Below are 8,507 nucleotides of genomic sequence, written 5' to 3' on the forward strand. Positions count from 1 at the left end.
AATTGAATAAAACATTGCAATCTTTACAAATTTCTAAGGAAAATAGTGATGAGGAAGAGGAAGAATTAGAAGAAGCAGAAGAATTAGAGAAAGAGGCCACTAATTATCATGCAGATTAGGACCCACCGCATCCCTCTGCTCCCATGCCCCCCACCACAAGTATATGTAGCAGAATTGAAAAATGAGGTGGTAGCTTTAAAGGAGAGAGTAAACCTAGAGAAAGAAAAAAGAAGGTTAAAAGATGAATTAGATAGTATTAAGAAGCCTTCTGAAATTGTCCACATATCTTCATTGCATCCTACTCAACCTGTTTTTAATTGCTCCCCTTTAGAATGGGTGATACAAAAAGCCATGGAAGAAGGTGATGAAGAAGCATAAGCTTTCCCATTGGCTTATCCAGTAACTGAATTTCAACGGGGTAATCAAATGATGAGACAATATGCTTCCTTTAATTTTAAAGACATAAAAGAATTAAAAACAGTTTGGGTACAGTATGGACCTACATCACCATATACTATGTCAATTATAGAAGCATTGGCAGGGAAAATTCTAACAGCAGATGATTGGAAATCTATAGGCAAAGCTTGTTTATCAGGAGGAGAATATTTAATTTGGAAAGTAGAATTCTATGATGTATGCAAAAAGACTGCATTGTTGAATCAACAGGCAGGAAATGGTAATTAGAATGTTGATATGCTTACTGGGGAAGGAAATAATGCTGGGAATGACAATCAAATTGCATATCCCCCTACGGTTTATCAACATATAGCTTCAGCAGCTCATAGAGAATAGTTTAGTCTTCCTTCAAAAGGAGAAGCTGCGGGGGAGAATTTAACTTAGATTATATAGGGGCTGATGAGAATTATGCTGATTTTGTATATAGATTGATAAAAATGGCAGGGAGAGTATTTGGAGATGCTGGCGCTGGTATGGACTTTGTAAAACAACTTGCTTATGAAAATGCAAATAGTGCTTGCAAACCAGCTATACAGCCTTATAGAAAGAAAGTTGATCTATAAGGATATATTTGATTATGTGCTGACATTAGCCCTAGCTATATGCAGGGGATAGCCATGGTTGCAGCATTACAAGGAATTCCTTTTACAGTGGCCTTTGATACAGGAAAAACTGATAGCTGCACAAATGTTAGTAAAGGAGCAATTAGAGGCAGGGCCTATAGAGAAATCATCTTCACCCTGGAGTACTCCAATTTTTGTCATTAAAAAGAAATCAGGAAAATGGTAGTTACTAGAAGACCTGAGAGCTATAAATCTTACTATGCACTTAATGGGAGCATTGCAACCTGGTCTGCTTAGTCTGGTAGCTATTCCAGCTGACTTTTTTAAAGTGATTATTGACTTGAAACATTGCTTTGTTACTATACCTTTACATCCACAAGATTTTTGCCATTTTGCTTTTAGTGTTCCTTCTAGTAATTCTAAGGAGCCTGTGAAAAGATATCAATGGAAAGTTCTCCCTCAAGGTATGGCTAATAGTCCAACTTTATGTCAGAAATTTGTGGCTAAAACTTTAGCTTTTACAAGAAGCAAATTTCCTCAAATATATATTATTCATTGTATGGATGATATTTTATTAGCTGGAAAGAAAAGACAGATGTTTTGACTTGTTTTTCTTACATGGAATAACAGCTCACTATGTGGGGATTAAAAATTGCACCTGAAAAGGTACAACAAGATTCCCCTTTTTCTTATCCTAGGTTTTCTTTATATCCAAAACAAATTAAACACAGAAAGTTACACTTAAAATACAGATCCTTACTACTTTAAATGATTTTCAGAAATTGTTAGGAGATATTAATTGGATTAGGCCTTATTTAAAACTTACTACTCATGAATTAAAATCTTCATTTAATATACTACAGGGGGACTCTAATCCTTCTTTTTGTTATCTTACACCTGAAGCTTCTAAAGCATTAATTACAGTACAAAAGGCTATAGAAGAACAATTTGTCACTTATATTGACTATAGTAAAGAATTGTGGTTACTTGTATTTCCTATCCCATATACTACAACAGGATTGCTGTGGCAAGGAGCTCCTGTACTATAGGTACATCTTGCATCTTCTCCTCCAAGAACTGTTACTCCTTATTATGACAGTATTGCTAAAGTAGTGATGGAAGGAAGAGCTGAACCTATTAAATATTTTGGTATAGAACCACAGGTTATCTGTCAGCCTTATAATTCAAAACAGGTTTCTTGGCTTTTTGCTTTTTCAGATACTTGGGCATTATCCATGGCAGGTTTTGCAGGAAGCATTGATAATCGTTACCCTAAACATAAATTAATTCAGTTCTTCATGCAACATCAAGTCATTTTTCCTTGCAATACACAATTTTCTCCTATCAAGGAGGCTATGTTTGCCTTTACAGATGGATCTTCTTCTGGTCTAGCTGCTTATTCTTTAAATGGACAAACATATGCTTTTAATACTCCTTATAAATCTGCACAATTTGTAGAACTGTCAGCCTTTAAAGCTTTATTGCAACATACTGCTACTATATCTGTTAATATTTACACTGATAGCCAATATATAGTAGAATAAATCCTTCTTGTACTGTTTACAATTTGTTTGCACAGGTTCAACTTTTGATTCTCCAGCATTCAGGACCTTTCTACATAGGACACCTTCATGCTCATTCTGACCTCTCTGGACCCTTAGCTCTGGGAAATTCTATTACAGACGAGGCTACTAGAATTTTTTTCTGTGGAAGAAGCTATTAATGTTCATAAGTTTCATCATCTTAATGCTAATATTCTACATCTTAAATATAAAATTACATGTGAACAAGCACGACAGATAGTTAAAAATTGTCAACAATGTCTCACATTTTTACCTGTGCCTCATCATGGTGTCAATCCTCGAGGATTAACTCCTGGCCATTTATGGCAAATTGATGTAACTCATGTTCCTGAGTTTGGAATAATGAAATTTGTACATGTTTCTATTGACACTTATTCTGGTTTCATTTGTGCTTCTGCTCAAATGGGAGAAGCTACTAAACATGTTAGTGCTCATTGTCTTCATTCTTTTAATATTTTAGGAATACCTAAACAACTGAAAACAGATAATGGTCCAGGATATAAAAGTGCAGGATTTAAGCACTTTTGTTCTTTTAACATTGAGCATGTTACTGGAATTCCTTATAACTCCTAGGGGAAGGTATCATTGAACAAGCAAATGAAACATTAAAAATCTGGTTACAAAAAACTAAAAAGGGGGAAATGACACAGGGATCAGTAACAAAATGGTTAAATCACACTTTATTGATTTTAAAATTTTTACTTTTGGATGCAAAAGGGCTTTCTGCTGCTGACCATTTTTAGCATTCATAGACAAGACTAATTATGCCAAAGTAATGTGGAAAGATCCACTGACTAACAAATGGAGTGGACCTGACCCTGTAATAATATGGGGATGAGGATCTGATTGTATTTTTTCACAGAAAGAAAAAGGAGCAAGATGGTTGCCAGAACATCTGGTTTGGTATGCAGGCCACAAGATCAAACAAGAGGACACTGCTGATCCTGATGATATGGTGTCATCTACATCTTGCTTACAGTAAAGTCTATTGGACTGTCCTCAGGATTGTGGTGGTCAGACAATGGACATCAGCAAACTTACATGTGGAAAATTGCTGCTGCTATGGGAGGTGTCAAGGTTATATCTGCCAGCAATAATTCAAATAGTCTTCTGAATGGAACTGTTATGGCCTGTGTTACACCACCTTATGCCCTGATGTTAGGAAATATGAATATTACTTGGTATCACGGGTCTGAAGGAATGTTTAATGTTACCTGTGATAATTGTAGTCTGTCCAGTTGTGTTTCTCATGATTCTGAAAGTGTAATGATTGTCAAACAACCTGCATTTGTTATTATTCCTGTTAATCTTTCAAAGCCTTGGTATTCTGACAAGGGTATTCAAATTCTAGAGGAGGTTAAAAATAGTTTAAGTAGACAAAAGAGAATTTTAGGTTTAATTATTGCTGGAATTGCTGCATTTATTACATTATGAGCCTCTATTACTACTGCTTCTGTTGCTCTTACACAAGACTGCACATTTTGTTAATAATCTAGCTAAAAATGTTTCTGTTGCTTTGGGAACTCATGTAGCCATAGATAAGAAGTTAGAAGAAAAGATAGATGCCTTGTTTGATGTAGTGACCTATTTAGGAGAGCAAATTCAAGGAATGAAGGTTAGAGCTCAATTGGAATACCATGCAGATTACCAATGGATCTGCATCACCTCTAAAACTTACAATGCTAGCTATGAAGATTGGGTAAAGGTCAAAATGCACTTAAATGGAATTTGGCACCATGATAACTTTTAGTTTGATTTGGTTAGTTTACATTCAGAAATTCTAGCTATACAGAACAGTCATCTTGATTTTGATGCCACTAAGGTTGCTAATGATTTACTTGCTGCAATTAAGTCTGTGTTGCCTGGTTGGGACTCTCTAAGTTCCTGGATAGGCAGCTTTGCAGCTGTGGGAGTTTGCCTTCTGCTTCTCTTATGCCTATTGCCTATTTTCTTCAAGTGTCTAATGAAGTGTATTGTGAATGTTCACACAGAGGTCCAAGGTATGCACTATAGAACACGTCCTTGGCTCCCTCAGACTTTATACTAATTCTCCCTGAATTTTATCTGGCTCTTAGCCAGAGACGGGCATTATTGAGAAAGTTTTATCTTTTGTATATAAGCTTGTGTCTGCCTGAATAAACCTGAGCCTTAATCAGAACTTGTCTTGACTCCATTCCTGTGTTCTTGTCTCAGATTCATTCCCACTCCCTCCTTTGAGGCCTGTAGGCCAGCACACCTTGGCCTACCAAGTGCTGGGATTAAAGGCGTGTGCCACCACATCCAGCTGGATTTTTAAAAAATGTATTTATTCACAGTGGACACAGTGGACAGTGGTGCTGCCATTTTAAATCAGACAACCATTTTGAGTAAATAAAGAGCCCATGCCTGGCTCAGATGAGGAACCAGCTGACTAATGTGCTATTTTTACTTCTGTATTTTTGCTTGCTTAGATACCACTCCCCTCCCCACACCCCCTCCCGCAATTCCTGGGAAGCCTCCACCTAAGAACATTCCAGAGATACCTAGCCACAGAGGCCCCCTCCTCTTGCAAAAGTTAAGTTCTGCAAACAAGTTACTGACCTACAATAAGTAGGCTGGCATTCCCACATGCACGATCTCTGAAATTCCTGTGCACACTCTCTTAGAACAAATCATCTTAAAAGTTGCAATATGATGTATCCTCAGTAATCTTTTTCCTTTATAAACCCCTTCCCTCTGAGGGTGTGGGCTTTCTCCCTCACTACCACTGTGCCGGACTGTGTGGATGGAGCCCAGGCCTAGGCTTGCAATCAAGAATCCTGCTGCTTTTACATTCGAGTGTCTTGGCTTCTGTGGCAGTTCTCTGGGTGACTCCTGGGTGACCGGGGGTCTTGGCTCCAGGTTAGGGGTCTTTGCACAACATCTTGGGGGCTCATCTGGATCACCAGGGACCCCCAACAAACCTAAGACCCTCAAAGTTTTCTTCTCCCACTGGTTGGGTAACTTTTCCACTTGAGTGCTCTCTTGTTCCTTTCACTCTGTTGGCTAGCTACATCTGTTTTCTGATCAGGTCTTACATCCTGGTGGATGTGCCGTATGTACAGACCTGGAGGAGATGTCCTCTCCCCTCATATGAGTGGAGGCTCTGTCTTGGAGGACAGAGCAAACCTGCTAATCTGAGTAGGGGCTCTGTCCCAGAGTACACAGCACATGTTCTCCCATCCATACTGTGTTTAACATTATTGAGCTGTCCCCTAAGGACTCAGACTCTTCTGGCCACCATGGATCTGAATCTGACTCTGTAGCGTGCACATCTGTTTTTTGGGGCCCTGTGTGTCTGTGTAATACTTGTGTGTCTTGCCATTGCCCTAATTCTATGGACATTCCTCCCCTGACTGAGTAACATGGGACAGATTCCTTCTGCCCCTTTAGGACTCTGCCTCACGCACTGGAAGGAAGTCAAAGCAGTTGCCCATAACAATGGAGTAAACGTTTAAAAAGACAGATGGATTATATTTTGTTACTCTGAATGGCCCCCCTTCAATGTAGGATGGCCACCAGAGAGGACCTTTCATCTAAATACTATACTTGAGGTTGAAAAAAGATAGTTTTTCGCCCTAGGAGTGGACACCCTGATCAAATCCCTTATATTGTGATCTGGAGGAACATGATAGAAGAGCCTCTCCTCTGGGTGACGTCTTTCCTCTCATAGTCACCCCCTCCTTTACAAGTGCTGGCAGTTACACCCAAAGAGACAACAAGCCAGCTGCTAAAGCCTCAGCCCCAATTCTTGTGGGAGATACTGATGAAATGGATAGGGAGGGTGAGTACTCTCCCAGAGGGACTGGGAGACATCAACCCATGCAGCTTGCCTCCATGTTTTGTTTTTTTCCTCAATCTTTATTAACATTTTCCATGATTATAAAAAAAAATATCCCATGGTAATACCCTCCCACCACCACTTTACCCTTTAAAATTCCATTCTCAATCATATCCCCTCCACATCTCAATCAGTCTCCCTTTTATTTTGATGTCATGATCTTTTCCCCCTCTTATGATGGTCTTGTGTAGGTAGTTTCAGGCACTATGAGGTCATGGATATCTAGGCCATTTTATGTCTGGAGGGAGGACGTTGTAAGGAGTCCTACCCTTGCTTTAGCTCTTACATTCTTTTCATCACCTCCTCCACATTAGACCCTGAGTCTTGGGAGGTGTGATCGAGATGTTACTCAGTACTCCAGTGGCTCATGTGGCCTGGCTGGACAATTATAAGACTTGCAGTGTCCACTGTTGAGTACTTTCACTGGTAGTATCTCTTTCTCCCATTGAACTGCATGTAGTATGGCTTCTTTTCTCTCAGCTGCTCTACATGGGGGAGGTTATCAGCTCAGTTCCAGCAGGATTTCTCATTGGCCTTGCAGCCCAAATATGTGGAGTCTTCAGCAATAGGGTATTGCCATTTATTTCTGGTGGGAAACCAAGGGCCCCGGCAATGACCTATAATGTTTTGAAGGCATCAGGAACCTCTCTGGCCAACAACTCACTGGAGGAATCCCATCCCTGGCACTGAAAATTTTCTAACAATGATCTATGGCTCCGGAGTGTTGTTCCATTGTCCAAAACCAGAGGATTCCATATGATTTGCTTGCATCCTCTTAGATTTTGATTAGCCCTCCCTCCACATTTCCTTTACTCAATCTCTTCCCCTGACCTCACTTTGACCTTCTCACCCCTGAAAACCTATTCTTCTACTTACATATATACAATACCAACCTATTAAGTACCTTCCTCCCTTCCTTTCTCTTCCCTTTATATCTCCTTTTTAACTTACTGGCCTCTGCTACTGAGTTTTTTTCTTCTCACACAGAAGCCCAATCATCTGTAGCTAGGATCCACATATGAGGGAGAACATGTGGCACTTGGCTTTCTGGGCCTGGGTTACTTCATTAGTATAATCCTTTCCAGATCCCTCCATTTTTCTGCAAATTTCATAACTTCATTTTTCTTTACTATTGAGTAAAACTCTATTGTATAAATGTGCCACATCTTCATTATCCACTCATCAGTTGAGGGACATCTAGGCTGGTTTCATTTCCCAGTTATTATGAATTGAGTGCTTGCTTCCATGTTTTTGAGGGCTGGCAGGTTTCTCTTTCTCCTCCTTTATTTTCTGTTTGTGCCATTGCATGGGACCAGACACAACAATCTGGCAACTGATGTCTCTTGGCCAAGGCCACTCTTCAGTATTGACGGAAGGCCAGCCATCCTCTGCCTGGACCCCAAAAGCCCGTTAGGTGTTGGAAAAAAACCTCTAATCTATTTCTCTCTCTCTCTCTCTCTCTCTCTCTCTCTCACACACACACACACACACACACACACAAAACCAGTAACACATCAACCACTTAAAAGCCTGTAGGGCAGGTTGCCGGCCTCTTTAACTTGTGGACAGGCTCATGCCCGAATCTTTGGGGAATCCCACGTGTGCTAATCAGCCCTAGGGAATGTTTCCCTCTAGCCTTGGCATTTCTAATCTTTCTCTGTCATGGGTAACATTGCCTCCTGCCACCATATATATATACATATATGTCTCAGATTCATAAAATAAGAACTCTTCTGAAAGTTAAAGGAATTAGCTGTCCCAGAGGGAGGCAGGCTCCATTTGGGAAGAAGTCCTCCAGGTCACTTCTGGATTCCTGGGCATCCATGTGGACCTCCATAGTTTATCTGGCTAGGAAATGAAAAGTTCAGGAAGGAAATTTCCCCTCACCCCCTTTAAGCAGCAAAACTACAAGACAGCTTTGCAAGCACTCCAAAGAAGCTTGGGTCAGAGTCAGGTGGCAGACAGACAATGGCGTTTCTGCCCATGCAGGTGCCATGTCTCCACCTCCTCTCCCAGTGGTCCCCGAGTGGGCCAACTCCTTCAGTG

This window comes from Jaculus jaculus, chromosome 7 (assembly GCF_020740685.1).
Source record: "Jaculus jaculus isolate mJacJac1 chromosome 7, mJacJac1.mat.Y.cur, whole genome shotgun sequence".
NCBI lineage: Eukaryota > Metazoa > Chordata > Mammalia > Rodentia > Dipodidae > Jaculus > Jaculus jaculus.